The sequence below is a fragment of the Theropithecus gelada genome, chromosome 3, assembly GCF_003255815.1.
Source record: "Theropithecus gelada isolate Dixy chromosome 3, Tgel_1.0, whole genome shotgun sequence".
NCBI classification, from domain to species: Eukaryota; Metazoa; Chordata; class Mammalia; order Primates; family Cercopithecidae; genus Theropithecus; species Theropithecus gelada.
In genome coordinates, this window is record NC_037670.1 from 166,091,259 (window position 1) to 166,112,714 (window position 21,456).

The 21,456-nt window shown below is 42.1% G+C and overlaps 1 protein-coding gene across 1 annotated transcript in view; it reads left to right on the forward strand.

Moving 5' to 3' along the window:
* Positions 1 to 21,456, forward strand: part of AGK (acylglycerol kinase) — a 103,344-nt gene that overhangs the window by 16,047 nt on the left and 65,841 nt on the right. The gene's annotated exons all lie outside the window — the stretch shown is intronic.

Sequence of the window (21,456 nt, forward strand, 5' to 3'; positions counted from 1 at the left end):
CATTTTCTCCATAGTTCTATGAACTCCTCATATATTGTTCATTGCTATTAGTGATTTTCTGTTGTTTGTTTCTTCTGTTATATCATAAGACTCTACAGGCAGGGGTGCTGTTTGTCTTGCTCAGTGTTGTCCTGTAGGCCCAGTACATAGAAGACACTTGACACACATTTTACTTATGGAAGATGGAACAAATGAGAATGAAAGGATGAGTGTGCAGAGGGCAAATATCAACCTTATTGACGGACCACTCGGAATTCACAAACTAGGCTGTTGAGTCCTTCGGAAGGAAATTATACCCTAAATTCATAGGTTACTCTTTCAATTTCTACAAATTTTATTTTGAAATACTCACGAATTTCCTTACCCACTCTATCTTCTCTATACTTATTCTTAAGCAACCTAACTCCTAGTTCAAAGGGAATGGGCAAACATGGGCAGTTACCCCAGAGTGCATACTGACATCCTTTCTCTCTGTCTCAGTGGCTGAGGCAGCCATCCTCCTGGTCAGCCCCTCTGACTCTTCCCGTTCTTTCACCTCCCATTGGTTGTCCATTTCCTCACTTACATCTTTAGTCTCAGACTTTCGCTTTCTCTCTCCTCTGTTTGTCAGAATCTTTCCTAGCTCATACATCTTCACTCAAGTCTGCATTCCCATGTGTTTGGTGACCTGCTCTCATCTTCCGTTGACACCATCCTCAGAAGTGTATCTCACACTTGCAGTCCTACCTCCATTTGAGAATAAGCTTAGTAAAATGGCTTGTATCCCATCATTTGATTGAACCTGCTCTTGATGAGGTCATTAATGGCCTCTTAGTTATTAAATTAAAGGGATACTTTTCATGCCACATTTGATTTTCTTGGCCCATATCCTTTTAGGTACCTTTAGATATCGTCCTGCTTTGAACGTTGGTGTCCCTCATGTTCCATTCTCATTCTACACGCTCTGTAAGGGATCACCACCACATGGTTGTTTTCAGGTATGATATATGGATTTTGGAGTCATCATATTTTTCTAGCCCAGATACTGCTTCTCTTGATATTTTGTATGAATAGAAAACAAATATTTTTTGGTAACAGATTTGTGAAAAATTGCATATTTTAATTTCTTTTTATCTGACCCCTTTTGATAACTGCTCTTAGTTTGTCTTTTGATATCAGATATTTGGAGGTTCTATTCCATTTTTACCGTATTTATAATTTTTTTCTCCATTGAGAATTCCACCCCCTTCTTTTTCTCCCTTCCCCCAAGTTTCAAAGAAAAAGAAGTCTGTGATATTTTTCCCCTCTGCATAATTTCCCCACAGCAGGTTGCAGCAGTTGACAAGAGCAGCAGGGACTACTCTCAACTCGAGAAGAGCAATTGCAGAGGAGAAAATGACCCTGTTTGCTGAAAGTAAAGACAGTTTAAGGATTGCTCATTCCTCTTCAACTGCTTTTACCAAGCTTTCCAGCTTCCCTGGGGAAGATTATGTTCCAGGTTGTTCGGTTCATCATGTCAGCAGTTTACCTGCAATAGTCTCTCACTCATTTCTGGTCCTTTTAGTAGCAAAGAGTCTGCTAATAAAAAGTAGCATAGGAAAGGAGGCAGTGGAGTAAAAAAGTTGTCTCTGGAGTCAGACTGAACTGATGCTTCCTAGCAATGTGACCCTGTGTCTTAGGCTCTTCATCTGTACAATGGGGATAATAACAATATCTCATTGGATCACTGAAGGATTGATTAACTGATATAACTGGAAAGCTGTTAGCATCCTATCTGCTAGATTTAAGGGTTCAATAAATGCTAGTAATTGTGAGTAAACTTGATATAATACATACTCAGCACTGTGGAAGTTAAAACCAGGTGCCGCTGGTGACTGGGTTGTGAGGGACTTCGGAGACCGCCAGTGGGAAGGGAGATGTGGATCTGCCAGGCAGTCTAAGGTCTGAGCCTTTTATTTATTTCGCCTTTCACATGTAACAAGACAGTTTGGAAAAGTACAGTTTTAAGACTGACCCAGGCCGGGCGCGGTGGCTCAAGCCTGTAATCCCAGCACTTTGGGAGGCCGAGACGGGCGGATCACGAGGTCAGGAGATCGAGACCATCCTGGCGAACACGGTGAAACCCCGTCTCTACTAAAAAATACAAAAAACTAGCCGGGCGAGGTGGCGGGCGCCTGTAGTCCCAGCTACTCGGGAGGCTGAGGCAGGAGAATGGTGTAAACCCGGGAGGCGGAGCTTGCAGTGAGCTGAGATCTGGCCACTGCACTCCAGCCCGGGCGACAGAGCAAGACTTCGTCTCAAAAAAAAAAAAAAAAAAAAAAGACTGACCCAACATAACTACAAAAGAGGCCTGCCATACGTGGTTAAAAGCAGCAAGCCATATCAGAAGCCTTTTCCATCTGATTTGGGCTCAGATTGTTCCTGTATCACTGTGGACCTTGTCCTCGCTCTTACCAGCTCTGGTCTGTCTCCCCATCATTTTGGCTTTGGCACAACTCCCCAACTAACTCCTGTGGCTGAGCAGTTAATGATAGCTTAGCTCCTGCTTAGTTCTGGCACATGGTTCTCAGTTTACTCCTTTGGCTTAGTGCTTCTGACATCAGTTCTGCTACCCACCTTGGCCTGTGACCCAGGGGCATCCCATTTCTTTCTTTTTTTTTTTTTTTGAGACAGAGTCTCACTCTGTCTTCCAGGCTAGAGTGCAATGGTGTGATCTTGGTGTGATCTTGGCTCACTGCAGCCTCCACCTCCCAGGTTCAAGCAATTCTTCTGCTTCAGCCTCCCTAGTACCTGGGACTACATGTGCGTGCCACCATGTCCGACTAAATTTTTTTTGTATTTTTAGTAGAGATGGGGTTTCACCATGTTGGCCAGGCTGGTCTTAAACTCCTAACCTCAAGTGATCCACCCTCCTCTGCCTCCCAAAGTGCTGGGATTACAGGCGTGAGCCACCATGCCCAGCACTTCCTATTTATTTCTATGGAGCATCTAGCTTCTCAGCTTAGGATCCTAGTACCTTCCTGGAGATTTTAAAATCCCACAGACACCATAAATTCCTTGACATTAAGCTTGCAAAGCAAGTGTGTTACTGTAGCAATGGTCCTGGTCCTTGTGTTTAAGGGTTTTAATTAATATTGGAGCTTTCTTTCTCCAAACATAGGAAAATTAATTTTGATTACTGTATATTGGCTTTTCTTAGCATTGGTACAAGCCACCTTTCAAGTTCTATGGTCAAAAACAGTTTCTTAGAAGTAGTAAAAATAAATGATTATGAGTTTGCCTGAGGGGTGTGTTCAGTGTCATTCTATTTTATTGAGAACGTACTACTAATAATGGTGGCTCACACCTGTAATCCCAGCACTTTGGGAGGCCGAGGCAGGCAGATCACGAGGTCAGGAGATCAAGACCATCCTGGCCAACATGGTGAAACCCTGTCTCTACTGAGAATATGAAAATTAGCTGGGTGTAGTGGTGTGCACCTGTAGTCCCAGCTACTCAGGAAGTTGAGGCAGGAGAATTGCTTGAACCTGGGAGGTGGAGGCTGCAGTAAGCCGAGATCATGCCACTGCACTCCAGCCTGGGCAACAGAGCAGGACTCCGTCTCAAAAATAAAATAATAATAATAATAATAATAATAGCTAATACTTAATCAGTAATTGCCATGTGCCCAGCACAATTCTGAGCACTTTATTAACTCATTTCATCTTCCTTATAACTCTGTGAGATGGTTATTAATCTCAGACTCATGTGAGATTAATAGCCCTATATAGATGAAGAAAGTTAGGGGCAGCAAGATGAAGTAATTTGCTCAAGGTCACACAGCTGGTATCAGAGCCATCCTACAAAGCCAGATAGTCCTGATCCTAACCTCTCAAAATAGCCACTGTGTCTTAGGACTGTGAGAGAGATGAAGAACTGTAAACTGAGATTCCTTCTATCATACAATCCATTTGGTGTAAGAGAAATTGTTATACCATAGTGCTTCAGAGTGAGAGCTTCTGAGCCAGTGGGGTCTGGGTTTAAGTCTTGCCTTTGCCACTTTCTGGATGTGTGACATTGGGCAAGTTATTTAGCCTGTTAAACTTCACTTTTATTTACCTGTGCAATATGTCACAATATTATTGTGACACTAATCACTGCTCCTGGCACATATTAAAAATAGTACCTATTTTAGGCCAGGAGTGGTGGCTCACGCCTGTAATCCCAACACTTTGGGAGGCTGAGGCAGGCGGATCACGAGGTCAGGAGTTCGAGACCAGTCTGGCCAACATAATGAAGCCATGTCCTTACAAAAAATATAGCAAATTAGCTGGGCATGGTGGTGGGCACCTGTAATTCCAGCTACTTGGGAGGCTGAGGCAGCAGAATCGCTTGAACCCAGGAGGTGGAGGTTGCATTGAGCCAAGATCGCACCATTGCACTCCAGCCTAGATGACCGAGTGAGACCCTATCTCAAAAAAAATAAAAATAAAAAATAAAAAAGTACCTATTTTTATTAGAGATATATAAGGCACAACTATGTGCTATGTTCTGTTTGAGGGGTACAAAGTAAATGTTAAGGGTGCCTAAAGGAAAAAAAAGATTTAAAAAACTTTTTATTATGAACATCTTAAGCATATAAAAATTAGAGAATAGTATAATGAATCTCTAAGTAACATTACTCAGCTATAGCAGATATCAACATTTCACTAATTTTGTTTCATCTATGTCCTCTACTTTTTTTTTTTTTTTTTTTTTTACTGGACTAGTTTAAAGTAAACCCAGATATTATATCATTTTACCCATAAATACTGCAATACCTTACTCCAGTAGGTAAGGACTTTAAAAAAAATCACAGTGTCGTTATGATTATCATGAACTTGAAAAAAAAAATAATTCTTTTATATTATCTAATATTCAATCTGTTTCTGTTTTTCTTATTGTCTCCACATTGTCTGTTTTACAGTGCTTTTTGTTCAAATGAATATCAAAATGAGTTTCTGTCTCTTAAGTCTCTTAAACTACAATTCCCCTTCTTTTGATAATATTTACATGTTTTAGAAACTAGGTCTACATTTGCCCTGTAGAATATTTCATACCCTCAACTGGGCAGATAGCTTCTGCGTAGCTATGCAGAGCCATATGGGAGCCTGAGGCAAGAAGAAAAACCAGTGATATTGGCCCTGACTTTATTTAAAATTGTGTTACTATATTCATTATAATTTTTTTGCATTCATTTTGATTTTGGAAAATACATATTAAAATATTTATCTCCATTACTGTATTTTTTGGCACACCCTTAAATTTTGCCCTTGAGGCAAGTGCCTCATCACTGTGTTCTAGCCCCAGCCATGAGTTGCTTAATTTGTTCCTCTATCCTTCCTGTGTCTTGTCAGCTGGTGATTAGATCCACATTCTGGAGCTTTGCTATTCACAGTGTGGTCCCGCAGCATAAGCATCTCCTGGGAGCTTCTTAGAAATACAAACTCTTAGGCCCCATCCTGACCCACTGAGTCAGAATCTGCTTTTTAACCAGATCCCTAGATGATGTGTTTGCTCATTAAAGTTTGAGAAGCACTGAGGGGAGCCATAATTAGATTCCAGTGCAGTTTATTTGGCAAGGATGCTTATAGGCCTGTGGTGAATTGCTTACTTGTATAACTTTAAGAGGCATGTATTGTCTAGGCGTCCTGTTTTTGGTGATACTAAGATTGATCAGTAGATTCTGATGTGATGAGCTTGACCCATCCATGAAAGTTAAGAAGGATCACTTCTTAGAGTTCACTAGAGTAAAATGGTTAAGAAAGGGGCCTCTAGAGCCCAATATAGCAAAGCGACCCTGGATAGTTACTTAACTGCTCTATGCTTCAAGTCCCTATCTGTAAACTGGAGATAATAGTTGTACCCATTTCACTGGTCATGCAGATTTTTTTTAGAACAATGCCTGACAAAAAGAAAGCTTTCAAACAGAAATAACACTTCTTTTCTTCTTCTTTAGTCGTTTCCCTCCTCTCAGAGAAAGCATCTTTACAAAGATACCATTTGAGTTGAGCCCTGCAGAATGAGTTGGACAGTGTTCTAGGTGATATTAATTACTTAATTATAAGCAGAAAATGGGAATTCACTCCATATTTTTGGAGAGTGGCAAAGAATTAGACTTGACTGTAAAGTTGCATGTTTTCAGGAGGATGGGGGAAAATCCAGTTGATGGAAGGCTTTGGATATAGGAAGTCTGTACTATTTGGGGAACAGTGAACATTTTTAAGGGGAAGAGAATGTCATGAGCAAGGTAGCAGTCAAGAAGTTTAATGCAGCACACCTGTGCAGGATACATTTGAAGGAAAAAAGTCTGAACGTTTACACAAAAAGTAATAAAGGCCTAAACCAGAGCGATGGCATTAGGGATGGAAGAACTTATGGGTGGATATGAGATTGTGATAGTGTGAATAATACATGAGCATGGGTGCCAAAGACAGGGGGTGTCTCTGGTTTGGGTTTTGCTGCTTACTAGCTATGTGGCCTTTATCAAGTTACTTTACCACCTGAACCTCTGAACCTCAGTTTCCTTATAAGCGTAATGGGAATAATTACACCTGTTTGGCAGGTTAGTTGCAAGGAGTAAATAGGTATGTCAAGTGCCTGGTACTGTGCTCAGCTTACAGTTAGCCCTAAAAAGATGCTAGTTGTTATTATTACTAGGTAGTTGACTGGGCATGTGATTGAAGGAGAGGAAGGCAGTAGAAATGATTTTTTTTGGCTTCAAGACTAGGATAATTGGTGATATAGAAATAAGAAAGTTGCCAGAGAATTGGTTTAAGGAGGAGATATTATATTCTGTTTTAGATACATTGAGTTTGAGACCCTGGCAGGCTATCCAGGGGGGAAATGTGTTGGATGCATGAGCCCCCCTTGACTAGACTCATAGATTTGTTTTTGGTGCAGATTATGGTTTCAATAATGGTTTGTGCTCCATTTTTCAGTGTCTCTGGTGTTTCTGACAAAGCAGATGTCTTACCTTGACATCAGTTCAGATTAGACTCTGACTTTGCAGTCAATGGTCTGGGGCCTGGCTGCTTCATCCACAGCTGAAGGTAGGAAGGTTTTGTTCCCCCTCATGGCCTTTCATCATTTCAGATTCTGCTGACATTTTAAGAAAGCAGTTTGTTTTGCTTTTTAGCCATTTCAAAGTTTATCTTTTTCTCTCTGTGCACAGGCTGATACTGAAATTGGGGTATTAATGGGTGCTATTTAAGGAAGCTCATTTATGGGCAATTAAATAACATGCCTGTCAGCCCAGATTTGATAGGGAATAGGGGAACCTTTTTAAATTTTTATTTTAAGTACAATGAAGTTTAATTATATTTCCTTTCTTTCAACTCTTTTGTTAGATTATCCAGAAAACAGATTTCTTCTTTAAAAAAAAAAATCTATATATTTATTTTGCTTCCTCCTCTCTGTCTTGGGAGTGGTGGGCTGAGATGGGCAGCCAGTATATGTAATTTATATTCTGTTTTGTTGATTTCACATACTTTTAAGGGAGTTTTATATCAGTGGTTTTAGATGTTCCAAGCATTACAGAGAGAATAATCCAGCTGATGCTAAAACTAGCCCCTCGGTAGGTAGTAACTGACATCTCAAACATTTCATATCCCAGAACAGCAAAAAGACTGACAGTAGTAGCTGCTAACTTTATGTGTTTATAGGCCGGACATTGTCCAGATCTGTCATGTATCCCGGAACCCAAAGTAAATATCATTTCATGCACGCTATTTATAGAGAACAACTTGTGAGGCAGAGGGACATAGGGACACAGGGACTCTCTCATCCTATTCTTTCTTCTGAAGTAGCTGTCAAGATCTCCATGCAGTCTGTTTTCTCTCCTTTTTTTTAATGTAAATAGATTTGAGTACCTTGTATGAAATTGAGTCTCAATATATATATTTGCTTATAATTGTATATGCAAATATATAATGGCCGATGGCACAGAAAGAACTAGTAATTTGGTTGCCTAGTAAAGATAATGTTATGCAGTATATGGAAGATCAGTATATGACATAAAGTATTTAAATTGGAATGTTGGATGGAAGCAAATAAATGAAAAAAAGAGTAGAAAAATGGAAGAAGTGACTGGACTGTGAAAGAATGTCAGTGCTTATGAGAATTAGGGGTAGAAATCCTTGAAAAAATGGCTGGTGGTAGAAGCTCAGAGAAGGATGCCCATTAGTGGTAGCCAGAGCTCTGCCTAATGGTGGTACAGTCTGGACTTCAGCATAAACATAGCAGCCAGTCAGAGGCAGAACTTTTTCCCCAGTGCCCACGGAACTCAGCTGACTAACGTGGGCTCCTGTGAATATTAGGAACAGAAATTGATATCTTATGGAGACGCGAGGCTAGGATAAGAAAGTGAAAATAGAAAAATTTCATGTTCTAACAGGAGAAAAAGTGAACTATGAAGACAGGCTTCCTCCACTTCCATTTCTCTTGGTCAATAGAATGAGGGGATAAACTGCAGAACCATCCTCTGGTTAATGAAAAATTCTACACAACAGACCAAAATGATTAGCTTAGTTATGTGAGAGAAGCCTCCAGGTGATGCCATTTTTCATTAAGTCATTTCCCATCCCGAACTGGAGAGGGAACAAACTGTGTGGAGAAAATCCAAGAAATTAGAAGGTACTTGAAGTATTCACAAGTAGTAGCTTGTTCCACCTGAGTGCATGGAAGTGTAGAGTACAGTGGTTGGGGTTTGATAAGAAGGAAAGATGTGGTTTTGGGATTTCTATACTGTATTTCAGGGAGTGAGAAAGAATAGGTACCAAACTGGAGCTTCACTGGAGCCTTTAGCTGTTATTTTAGGTGAGGCCTTCCCATGCAGGGCAGAGGTGGAGTCTTTGGCTACTAAGTGTTCTTGAATTAATGAATTCAAGTGGGGTTAGGTTTAGCTGGGCTTTTTCCTAAACCCACTAGAAGGAAAGAATAATAGTAGTAATCACTATAGTGATAAATCATAAATTGAGGTGACTGTAAATGTGGCATTTGCCAGTACATATGGCGAAACAGTGGACAGAGGTTTCTTGATTGCATTTTTGTCATTTGAGAATGTCTGTAGAGAACAGAAGAAAAGCAGAGTATTGGGGAAAATGTCATGTTGAGAAGGGGGAGACTTCAGTTCTAGGGCTAAGCCTTTTAGTAACTTCTGTCTCAGTGGGCAAATCACCAGGCCAGATGCTTTTACAGACTAGGTCAATTAGTTATTTTCTGGGAGCTCTAAGGAAATGACAGTATCCTGCTGAAGTGAACATACCAGAATCACTTGGCACTTAGAGACCTGAGCTTATAGAATCACATGTGCTCTGTGTGTGTGCCCAAATGAGAATCATTGCTGTATTGAACTTTGTTACTAATGGGATATTGTCATATATTTGTTTCAGGGGTTTCAGGGTGTGTGGAGAGGTTGACAAGCATTGGACTAGATAATTTCTAAGGACTCTTCCAATCTGAAAAATTTAGATTTCCAGGAAATGGAAATTGGGCTTAGATGCCTTTTACAAAGGCTTTTTTTTTTTTTTTTTTTGGCCTGGCTGTTTGTAGGGCTTTCAGACTTTCACAAAAAATAAAAATAACAATAGTCAAAACAGGGATTTTAGACCTGAAAATTGCTGTAAATATTTGGAAGCCATGGTTAAACAGTGGGCAAATTCATATCTCTGGGGTGAATCACAATCTCATGTAATGAGGTAAAACATGTTTTGGCAAAAGGCTGCTGGGAGGATTGACTTTACTGAGACACAAGATGCTGCAGCCCTGTGTTGGTTCATTCCTCATTCCTTGGAATAGGTATTTTGTCAATTTAAATGCTGAATTGAACAATGAACTTGCTAACTATGAACTTGACTTCTCCCTTCTTTCCTTAATGCCTCCCCACTTCTTGGAACAAAAATTCTCTTGGCTTGCTTTGTATTTATATTAAATGTTTATCCTTGCCTTGTTAAATATACCACTAACTAAAGAAATTCAGAGGAGCCATTTGTAAACCAAAAATATTATAAATAAATTTTCGGTGCCACCAAAGAAATAGCATTGGAATATAAATTTAATTTTCTCAGCAAGGCAATTTTTACTTCTATAAAAGGGTGTGATTCGCGGATGGAGCAATGGTGAGAGCACACCTGAACAATGGAGGAGAAGGGGTTCTTATTCCTGACACAGGTAGCCCCTACTGCTGTGCTGTTCCCCTGTTGTCTAGGGTTGGACCGCACCGTCCAAGCTAATTTCCATCTGCTATTTTAAAGAGACCAGGGGTACCAGCCAGAGTGGTGGGTGAGTAGTTTGGCGGGAAGGGCAGTTACAGAACAGGTGACTCAGGATGAGTTTATAGGCTTTAAAAGGCCATGCTGTAACAGGCAAGTGGTAACAGGCTTTAATCCTTTTAACGCGTGCTGCGAGATGGGATATTGGCATTGAGCAGGGTAAGGGTGATTAGGTTTTAATGGGATGGGAAGGGGTGCATGATCAGTCGCCAAGGAGGGAGTGGAGGTGTCCTATACTTGTAGATTAAGGTGGGGAGATACAAGAGTAGGATGTGGGCCGGGCGCGGTGGCTCAAGCCTGTAATCCCAGCACTTTGGGAGGCCGAGACGGGCGGATCACGAGGTCAGGAGATCGAGACCATCCTGGCTAACACGGTGAAACCCCGTCTCTACTAAAAAATACAAAAACTAGCCGGGCGAAGTGGCGGGCGCCTGTGGTCCCAGCTACTCGGGAGGCTGAGGCAGGAGAATGGCGTGAACCCGGGAGGCGGAGCTTGCAGTGAGCTGAGATCCGGCCACCGCACTCCAGCCTGGGCGACAGAGCGAGACTCAGTCTCAAAAAAAAAAAAAAAAAAAGAGTAGGATGTGAAGGAGGCTTTGAACTGGGGAAAAGGGTGGCAGTGAGGTGTGGCTGTAGCCTAGGAATAGTCAGGCAGATAATTTAGTTAAAATGCCTACACCTAATAAGGGAACTGGGCAGGTGGGGATAACTAAAAAGAGTGCATAAAAGAATGATGTCCAAGTTGGCACCAAGTTGGGGAGTTTTAAGGGGTTTTGAAGCTTGGCCATCAATACTCACAACAGTTATGGGGGCAAGGGAAACACGCCCTTGAAAAGAGGGTAATGTGAAGTGGTTAGCCTCTGTATTGATTAAGAAGGAGACAGACTTACCCTCCACTAGAAGAGTTATCTGAAGCATCTGTGATGGTCTAGGAGGCTTCCGAGGCGATTGGGCAGTGTCAGTCTTCAGCCACTAAGTTGAGAAGATCTAGGAAGGAGTCATTCAGAGCCTTGGGCCAGTTGGACAGTCCAATTTCCAGTGGTGTCCCGCACAGATGGGACACGGCTTAGGAGGAATCCCAGGCTGTGGGCATTCATTGGCCCAGTGGCCAGATTTCCGGCACTTGAAGCAAGTTCCTGGGGGAGGCGGTCCCTGAGGAACGCCTGGTTGCTGCGGTTTAGGCATTTGGAAGTTCTTGTGTGCTGGAGATGTGGCTGGGGTTTCTCTCACAGTGGAGGCAAGGAATTGCAATTCAGAAATACGTTGCTACTTGGCTGCCTCTACTCTATTATTGTACACCTTGAAGGTGAGGTTAATTAAGTCCTGTTGTGGGGTTTGAGGGCTGGAATTTAATTTTTGTAGTTTTATTTAATGTCGGGAGCGGATTGGGTAATAAAATGTGTATTGAGAATAAGATGGCCTTCTGACCTTTCAGGGTCTAGGGCTGTAAAGCGTCTAAGGGTTGTTGCCAAATGGGCCATTAACTGGGCTGGGTTTTTTATATTGGATGAAAAAGAGTCTAAATGCTAACTGATTTGGGAGAGGTTGGATAAATAAAAAGGAGCATTAACCTTTACTATGCCTTTAGCTCCAGCCACCTTTTTAAGAGGAAATTGCTGGGCAGGTGGGGGAGGGCTAGTCGTGGAACGAAACTGTAAGCCAGACCAGGTGTGAGGAGGGGAGGTGATAGAAAGATTACAGGGTGGGGGAGCAGACGCTGAGGAAGAATTGGGACCTGGCTCGGCCTGGTGAGGAGCAGCCTGGGGAGGAGGGGAGAGGTCAGATGGGTCTGTAGAAAAGGAAGATTGGAAAGACTCAGCAACACTTGGGGTTGGGACTGAGGGGACAGGTGGGAGGGAAGGAAGGAAGATTTGGGACGAATTGCATTGGGAACAGAGACTAGGGAGGGACCCATGTGTAAAAGAATGCCTGGACATCAGGCACCTCAGATCGTTTGCCTGTTTTACGACAAGAATTATCTAGATCTTGTGGGATGGAGAAATCGAAAGTGCCGTTTTCTGGCTATTTGGAACGATTGTCGAGTTTGTATTGGGGTCAGGCGGCACTGTGGAAGAAAATAAGGCGTTTAGATTTTAGGTCAGGTGTGAGTTGAAGACGTTTTAAGTTCTTGAGAACACAGGCTAAGGGAGAAGAAGGAGGAATGGAGGGTGGAAGTTTGCCTATAGTGAAGGAGGCAAGTCCAGAGAAAAGAGGGTGGAGACATGGAGAGAAGGGGTGGGGAGTGCTTGCCCCCCAGAAAAGCAGTACTTGCCGCTAAGGGTGAAGGACGAAGGTAGGCGTCCCCGCGTGATCAGACACCTCTGAAACATGGGTGAATAATCAAGCAGGCGTCCCCATATGATTAAAAACCAAGGGAAGACTGTCTTCCCGAGTCCGTGACCAGTGACGGAGTTTTGGGTTCACGGATAAAACACGTCTCCTGTCTCTGCCAGAAAAGGAAAGGAAATGAAATTAAGAGAAGGGAGAGATTGAAAGATGGCGCCAAGATTGAAAGGAGAAAGAGGTTGAGGGACAGTGAGAGAAGTTGGAGAAGAGAATAAAAAGAGGCCGCTTACCTGATTTAAAATTGGTGAGATGTTCCTTGGGCTGGTTGGTCCGAGGACCCGAGGTCGTAAGTGGATCTTTCTCACGGAGCAAAGAGCAGGAGGACGGGATCTCCCAAGGGAGGTCCCCCCCCCCCATCTGAGTCACGGCATCAAATTTCACATGTGAAGAGACCACCAAACAGGCTTTGTGTGAGCAATAAAGCTTTTTAATCACCTGGGTGCAGGTGGGCTGAGTCTGAAAAGAGAGTCAGCGAAGGGAGATAGGGGTGGGTAGTGGAAAATTACAGTCAAAGGGGGTTGTTCTCTGGTGGGCAGGGGAGGGGGGTCTCAAGGTGCTCAGTGGGGGAGCTTTTGAGCCAGGATGAGCCAGGAGAAGGAATTTCACAAGGTAATGTCATCAGTTAAGTCAGGGACCAGCTATTTTCACTTCTTTTGTGGTGGAATGTCATCATTTAAGGCAGGGACTGGCCATTTTCACTTCTTTTGTGATTCTTCACTTGCTTCGGGCCATCTGGATGTATATATACATGCAGGTCACAGGGGATACAATGGCTTAGCTTGGACTCAGAGGCCTGACACTCAGTGTAGATCTTAAATGTATTGATTGCTGTTATTATGTCTCCCTAAAATGTATAAAGGCAAGCTGTACCCCGACCATTTGGGGCATAAGTCCTCAGGACCTCTTGAAGCTGTGTCATGGCTGTGTCCTTAACCTTGGCAAAATAAACAAATTGACTGAGACCTGTCTCAGATATTTTGGGTTCACACATTTGACCTAAAAATTCCTGAACGCAAGTTGGTATACTTTTTACTAGTATAGGAGGCAGTGCTGTACATTTGTCCTTTGCATTTGATAGTAGAATTTTTAGCTGTTTTTCTTTTGCTAAACTTCACCATCAGCAATGCAGATGTTGAAATTTTAATGTGATTGCCTCTGTGGCCCTTATTTTCACTGACATCTTCTAAGCACTCTAAGGGACATTGAAATGAAGACAGTCACTACTTAATACATGGTTATCAATAGGATTTCTTCCTTTATGCTTTCGTTACATTAGGAAACTTCTTTGTTGCATTGGGCTTGGGAGAGATGTTTCTTTGGTAGCAGGTAGTACATGATAGTGCGGTTTGGAGAACAAGAGATAACCTTCTTTGGTTAAATGGGGAAGACCAGACCGGTAGGCCCTAAAATCCTTTTAAAAATCATTAACATTTTCATTGTTCCCTTGGTTTTCTGACCTATTACACTGAGTACCTTCTATCCAAATGGAGATTCTGTTGGCCCAAAAGATCAAGCATTCTTCCTTAGCAAGATGCATTTCCTCCTGCTTGATCAGCTGTCTTTCTGTCAGAAAGGCAGGGCTGGTCACTATTTTCCCATATATGACAAAGGTTCAGTGCAGCCATTATCTGTTTGGGTAGGGAGTCCGGGATATGGGGAGGGCTATGCCATGTATAGTTTAGAAAAGCTGTCTCCTTCTGCACGCACTTTTAAGATTCATTTTTGTCTTTACTTCCATTTCTTTCATTCCTATTGCTCCATGGGCAACCATGGGCACAGCCACTGGCAATATCATGATTAATCTAGGAAGCCTGGATAACTTGAAGTGATTGTTATAAACATCTAAACTTGAAATCTATTTTGTTTAAAGCAAAGACTGTGTTTGCATGCACCAAGGGAAAAGCTGGTGGTAGAAATTGCTGTACAATTTGCCTCTAGACTGTAGTGGGAAATATTCTTTTTGGGAAATAGGGTGGATCGATGTGGTTTTTCTCTCCATGTAAAGTTGCTACTGGAATAACAACTTATCGTATTTTGCAGTCCTAAAGTAATAAATAAAATATTTATGGCTTGGAATAAGTTGAGAGCATCCCATTACCTATAGTAGCAGGCATGTTCTTATTCTTTTCAAGCCTCAGGCTGAGTGACATCAGCAGATTTTTTTTTCGTTTTCTAATCTGGAACCTTCTAATTTCTTTCTGTCAAAGAACCTGCATTTTAATACTGAGCAGATCTGCAGGACCCTTTTTGATATGACTACGTTTTGTAGCACCTCTTTTAAATTGTATTTAACTTCAGTTCTCAGAAGACAGCGTGGTGTAGTGGAAAAAACATAGGCTTAGAATTTATATAGTGTCTTGGTTGGCTTGGAAATGAGGTCTTGGGTTCACATTCAGATTCTTGACTCATTAGTAATCTGGAATTTTCTGATGACCACACTCAGAGTTCTTCTAGCTACAGGACCAGTTCTTGTGGTGCTTCTTGGTGTGTCAAAAGGAACTCTCTGCTTAGCCTCTTTAGAGGGTACTCCTTCCATTACACTCTGCACACCCACACACCCTGGGAGCTTCTTGATCTGGTAACGTTTTTGTGCGCTTTGAATTTTTTGGTTTTTCATGCTTTACTACACCATAATGACTCTTACCCTTGCCCTTTGGTGATCATCACACTGGAGAACCATCCCCACTCATCTGTGCTTTCAGAATGCCAAATCCTCATACGAAGAATAACCTTCAGTTTCTCCTGCAGGACAAAGCATGCCTGTTTGAGCACAGTGAGTCAATCTCTCCTGTTCAAACATTTGCCACTTATTTATTAAATAAGTATTTACCAAGTACCCTGTATCTACGAGAGTGTGCTGTGGGCTGTGGATGAGAAAATGGTGAATTATCCATGATTTCAAGAAGTTTATAATCTAGGAAGGAAGATAAGTAAAGCAGTTTTTGTGTGGTGGGTTGTATTGTGCTTGGCTTTTTTTAAAAAGGAAGGGATAAAATGATCAAATCCTTGAAGATGTAGTTTGTTGTGTCTCTTAACATGCAGTTTGCCAAGAGCAGAAGCAGCATCAAGGGGGACTGGTGGAAGATAAGGAAAACTTTTTCCTTAGTTATCTATCTGATTTTTCCTTTGACTTTCAAATGAAGTACAGGGTGATTTTGGGATTCATTTGGTGTTCTCTGTCAACTGTCCATGATCAGGGTATCTCTTCCTCCTACTTTTCACCCTACTCATATAGATCATCATGTCCTGTCTCATTCCTTCTATTAGCATGTAGCTAAGATTGCTATACAGAACTTAAGACCTGCATTTCCAACCGTCACCTAGACACCTCCACCTGGGTTCTCACCCCATCTCGGATAGACAGACCCAGAACTAAGCTAAGTTTTCTCCCTCTCACCTGCACTTTTCTACTTCATTCCATCTCTGTGAATGGTACTGCCTTCTACCAATTGCTTAATGCAGGATGTGGGCGCTATCTTTGACCCCTCATCTTTTCTTTAATTCCCGCCAGCCATCCCTCAAGTTTACCTCCTGAATATCTGCTGAATCTGTCCTCTTCTCTGTGTCCCCTCTGGCACAATCCTAGTTCCAGTCATCATCACCGACTATCACTGAGGGAGCCTCTGAGGTTTCACTAGATTCAGTCTTACGTCTGACCAATGCCTTCTTCACACACTGCAGCCAGAAGTAATCCCTCCAGAATGTAAACCTGGTCACATCCATTCTCTTAAAACCCATTAATGACTCCTTATGGCCCTTAGGAGAAATCCAGATTACTTAAATAGCTGAAAATGTCCATGGTGACCTGGCCTTTACCTGGCTTCTCCCATGGCGTGTGGCCTCCAGCTGTCCTGAACTACTTTCTCTTTCCTAAATTGGCCACGTTCTAGCACTTGCAGGCTTTGACATGCTATTTCTCTTGCCTAGATTCTACTCCCTATTTTTGCCTGGCTACTTTTTATTTTTCCCCTAGATCTCGGCTTCAATGTCATATCCTGTAAAAAGCCTCTAATTCTGTCAAAACTAGGTTAAGATGCCCCCATTATTTGCCCCTTTTATGGATTACCTAAAAGTGAAATTGCATCATAATTGCCTGGTGAATTGTCATTGTTCCCTACTAAACTATAAACTTCACTAGGACAGGGAATGTTGGGCTTATTCACAAGCAGTCCAAGACACCCAGCACAGTGCCTGGCATATTATTTATCAAGAAACACGTTTTACTATGCCACCAATATTTACCAAGAGCTGTTCTTCTTTGCCACTTGATCCTAAGCTTCTTCAGGGCAGGACCAAATCTATTTGTGTGCCATAGGCAGCACTTTGTGTTAAATGAGTTTGTTTCAACAACTATCTTCAGAAGCATTATTGTACCTGATCTTTTAAAAAACATTATGTGAATATAAATTGAAAAATTTATATTAGATGAGACTATGCAATTTAAAAAATGTGCTATAAAACATACAACTAAATGAGTAATTGCCCATTGAGTATTGTCTGAAGTTTAGAAGAAAAAGCATCTGCTTAGGGACAGCCTGGCATGGGTCTGAATTCCGACTCTGCTGTTAGCAGAAAGGGGTCCTGATCCAGACCCTAAGAGAGGGTTCTTAGATCTTGCACAAGAAAGAATTCATGGCGACTCCATAGAGTAAAGTGAAAGCAAGTTTATTAAGATAGTAGGCCAGGCACAGTGACTCACACCTGTAATCCCAGCACTTTGGGAGGCCAAGGCAGGTGGATCACGAGGTCAGGAGTTCAGTTCAAGACTGGCCTGGCCAACATGGTGAAACCAATATAAAAATTAGCTGGGTGTGGTGGCGTGTACCTGTAATCCCAGCTACTCGGGAGGCTGATGCAGGAGAATCACCTGAACCTGAGAGACGGAGGTTTCAGTGAGCCGAGACAGCACCACTGCACTCCAGCCTGGGGGACAGAGCGATACTTTGCCTCGAGGAAAAAAAAAAAAGAAAGTAGAAGAATAAAAGGATGACTACTCCATAGGCAGAGCAGCAGCATGGACCACTCAGGTGCTTGTACTTGTTACTTCTTGCTTATATGCTATACAGGGGGTGGATTATTCATGAGTTTTTTGAGAAAAGGATAGGCAATTCCCAGAACTGAGGGTTCCTCCCCTTTTTAGACCATATAGCGTAACTTCCAGATGTTGCCATGGCATTTGTAAACTGTCATGGTGCTGGTAGGAGTGTCTTTTAGCATGCTAATGTATTCTAATGAACATATAATGAGCAGTGAGGACACCAGAGGTCACTCTCATCACCATCTTGGTTTTGGTGGATTTTGGTCCGTGTCTTTACTGCAGGCTATTTTATCAACAAGGTCTTTATGAGCTGTATTGTATGCCACCCTCCTATCTCATCCTGTGACTAGAATGCCCAAACTCCTAGAAATGCAGCCCAGTAGGTCTCAGCCTCTTTTTACACAGCCCCTACTCAAGATGGAGTCACTCTGGTTCAAATGCCTCTGACACTACCACTTAGTAACTCTGTGGTTTTGGGCACGTCACTTTCCTTCTCTGAGTCTTGGCTTCCTGATCTGTAAAATGAGAATATTTTCTGTTACCTAATAATGCCTACCTTGCAAGGTTGTTACAAAGATTAAAGGTTTATGAAAACAACTGCCATAGTACTTGGTACAAGGTAGTTGCTCTATGAATTTTACGTTTTGTCTTTTATTCTGACAATGCTGACATTACTGAAACATTTTTGGAATTTCTTTGTTGAGATAGTTTTCAGAGCTTGCTATAGATCATCAGACTATCTCAATGGGAGAAATCTTTTTTCTTTGAGGATGTGTTTGATTTTTAGGAATAGTCAGGTTCAGATAGCAAGATCAAGATGGTTAACACCGTTTTTGATATTAAACAAAGTTAAGTATGAATTGTTTTTTGAGACAGTTTCACTCTTGTTGCCCAGGCTGGAGTTCAATGGTACGATCTCGGCTCATTGCAACCTCTGCCTCCTGGCTTCAAGCGATTCTCCTGCCTTAGCCTCCCAAGTAGCTGGAATTATAGGCATGTGCCACCACGCCTGGATAATTTTGTATTTTTAGTAGAGACAGGGTATCACCATGTTGGTCAAGCTGGTCTCGAACTCCCGACCTCAGGTGATCCACCCACCTCAGCATCCCACAGTGCTGGGATTACAGGCGTGAGCCACCGTGCCTGGCTCAAAGTTAAGTGTGATTATAATGAGATTTTCTTTTGTAATATCAAAATTGGTACATGTTCTGGCTCTCTCACAGGTGGCATTGACAGGATATTCCATTTGGCACATTAAATTCAGGGAATTAACAATCACAAAATCTTTTGATTTTGAATAGCATTCTGATAAATTAATCAGAATTAATAAACTCAGAAGAGCTGAAATCTTTAATAATATATTTAATCACAAGCTAGTGATCAGAATTTTATTTCTAGCAACAAAGAACTTAGGGAAAAAAATGATCTAAGGTGCTACCCCATATTCTTGTGCATATTCGGGGCTATTGTCTTTTCAGGTAGGTCCATGGAAATCAGTGTGGCTGAGCTGTGGCAAGGGTGGTGTTCTTTACTAATGACCCAGAGGAGCCTGTTGCCTTTCGGAGACCTGTCCTTCGTGGTAGAGGAGGAGCCTGGAAATGGGCAGGATATAGAGATGGGATTGCAGCTTTTACAGAAGCATAGAGGGCTTGTGCAGAAAAATCCACAGGCTGAGTTTGTAGGAGAGATTGGAGGTACAAGGTAATTAGTCTACTAAAGGAAAGCATTGAAAGCAGGGGCCGGGGGGAGCACAGTCCGGAGAGGCTGGACGCTGCCTTCCTAGGGCCCTGTGCAAGTTGAACTAGGGGTCAGCACAGTCCAGGGGGAGGGTCAGTGACAATGCCCAGGTTACTATGAGGAACCTCTTATTATTTTGTTATCCAGAGGTTACTGTGGGTTCAGTGTTTTACCTCTTCATTGTATATAAGGTCGTAAATGCAAATTATCCAGTAAGCTGTAAGGAGTTAGTGACATGTTAATTATTTTCAAGAATTTTGCTAGTTTGTACCCTGAATTTACCTCATCTTGTAGTGTATTTTTGTTGTCGTTACTGATGTTAGAATGATTCAGTGAGAGCATTTGATGGGGAGGGACACAAGAAGAAAGGGAAACATGAATATGTGTTATTTCCTGTGGGGAGTCATTAAAAAAACATGAATATTTGTGAATACTGGGTGCGGAGGGAGAGAAGGTTGCACAATGCCCTTTGCCACCTGGGCTTAGGGGAGCAGAGTCACTTAAGCCAATGGGGACTGGGCTGACTTGTGCTGGATTTCACAAGGGGTGAGGTTCCTCAAAATCTTTGTTATTGAACAACATCAGCTTTTGGGGTACTGATGTCATTTATCATTTCAGTAAAACATGGTTCTTAGGTTTTTGTTTGTTTGTTTTTTGAGACAGAATCTCTCTCTGTAGCCCAGGCTGGAGTGCCATGGTACGATCTCCACTCACTGCAGCCTCAGCCTCCCAGGTTCAAGCGATTCTCCTGCCTCAGCCTCCCGAGTAGCTGGGATTACAGGCCTGCACCAGCACGCCTGTCTAATTTTTGTATTTTTAGTAGAGATGGGATCTCACCACGTTGGCCAGGCTGGTCACGAACTCCTGACCTCAAGTGATGCGCCCACCTTGGCCTCCCAAAGTGCTAAGATTACAGGCCTGAGCCACTGCGCCCTGTTGGTTCTTAGGTTTGAGATTTCAGATTCACAGCATCCATACTTCCTTGTGGATGGTGTTCCCTTAGTGAAGCCACCTGCTTTATGAAGTTCAGGGGTTGTTCTGCAGCCTGGTTATGGAATCACGGAGCAGAAGCCTTTGACAGCAACTATGGCAAAAAGTAAAGCTTGCTTATTCCTTTTCATTCACTGTAAATGTCAAAATCCCATTTGAATTACTGTGAAAATGCAAAATTTAAAGTTTTCAATGTTATTTTAAAAAGTCTAGAAGGAGGATATAAGCAAAATAATTTTTTTTCAAGTTTTTCTAGAAATTGGTTATTGTTCATCTTCTCTGGGTATTTGATTTCTTAACTGTTGTTAACCAATTTGAAGTTACTATCTTAGCAGTGCCAGCAATGTGCATTAGCACAAGCTCTTAGATGAAGATTCTGGAGCCCCATAGGTGACTGGAGCCATTTAAAATGCTTTTATGGTAGAAACATATTTTAGAGACCTTAATGTTAAATAGGTGATCATATTCTGACGAATGCTTTCATTTTTGTAAGCCAAAATTTTGCCTTATGACAAAATTCTCCATTTATGATCTCTTTTAGTGTCTGATGGTGACATAAAAAATAAGTGATTTAGATAAAACAGTAGCAGAAGAAAGTAAACATCAAATTTACTTGTGCAAATGACCTAATTTCCACTGGGTAAGAAAAATGGAGGATATGTATATTAGTTTTCTATTGTTACCTTAACAAATTGCCACAAACTTAGTGGTTCAACACACCACAAATTTCTTGTCTTGCATTCTGTGAATTAGAAGCCCAAAGCGGGCCGGGCGCGGTGGCTCAAGCCTGTAATCCCAGCACTTTGGGAGGCCGAGACGGGCGGATCACGAGGTCAGGAGATCGAGACCATCCTGGCTAACACGGTGAAACCCCGTCTCTACTAAAAATACAAGAAAAATTAGCCGGGCGAGGTGGCGGGCGCCTGTAGTCCCAGCTACTCGGGAGGCTGAGGCAGGAGAATGGCGTGAACCCGGGAGGCGGAGCTTGCAGTGAGCCGAGATCGTGCCACTGCACTCCAGCCTGGGGCACAGAGCAAGACTCCGTCTCAAAAAAAAAAAAAAAAAAAAAAAAAAATA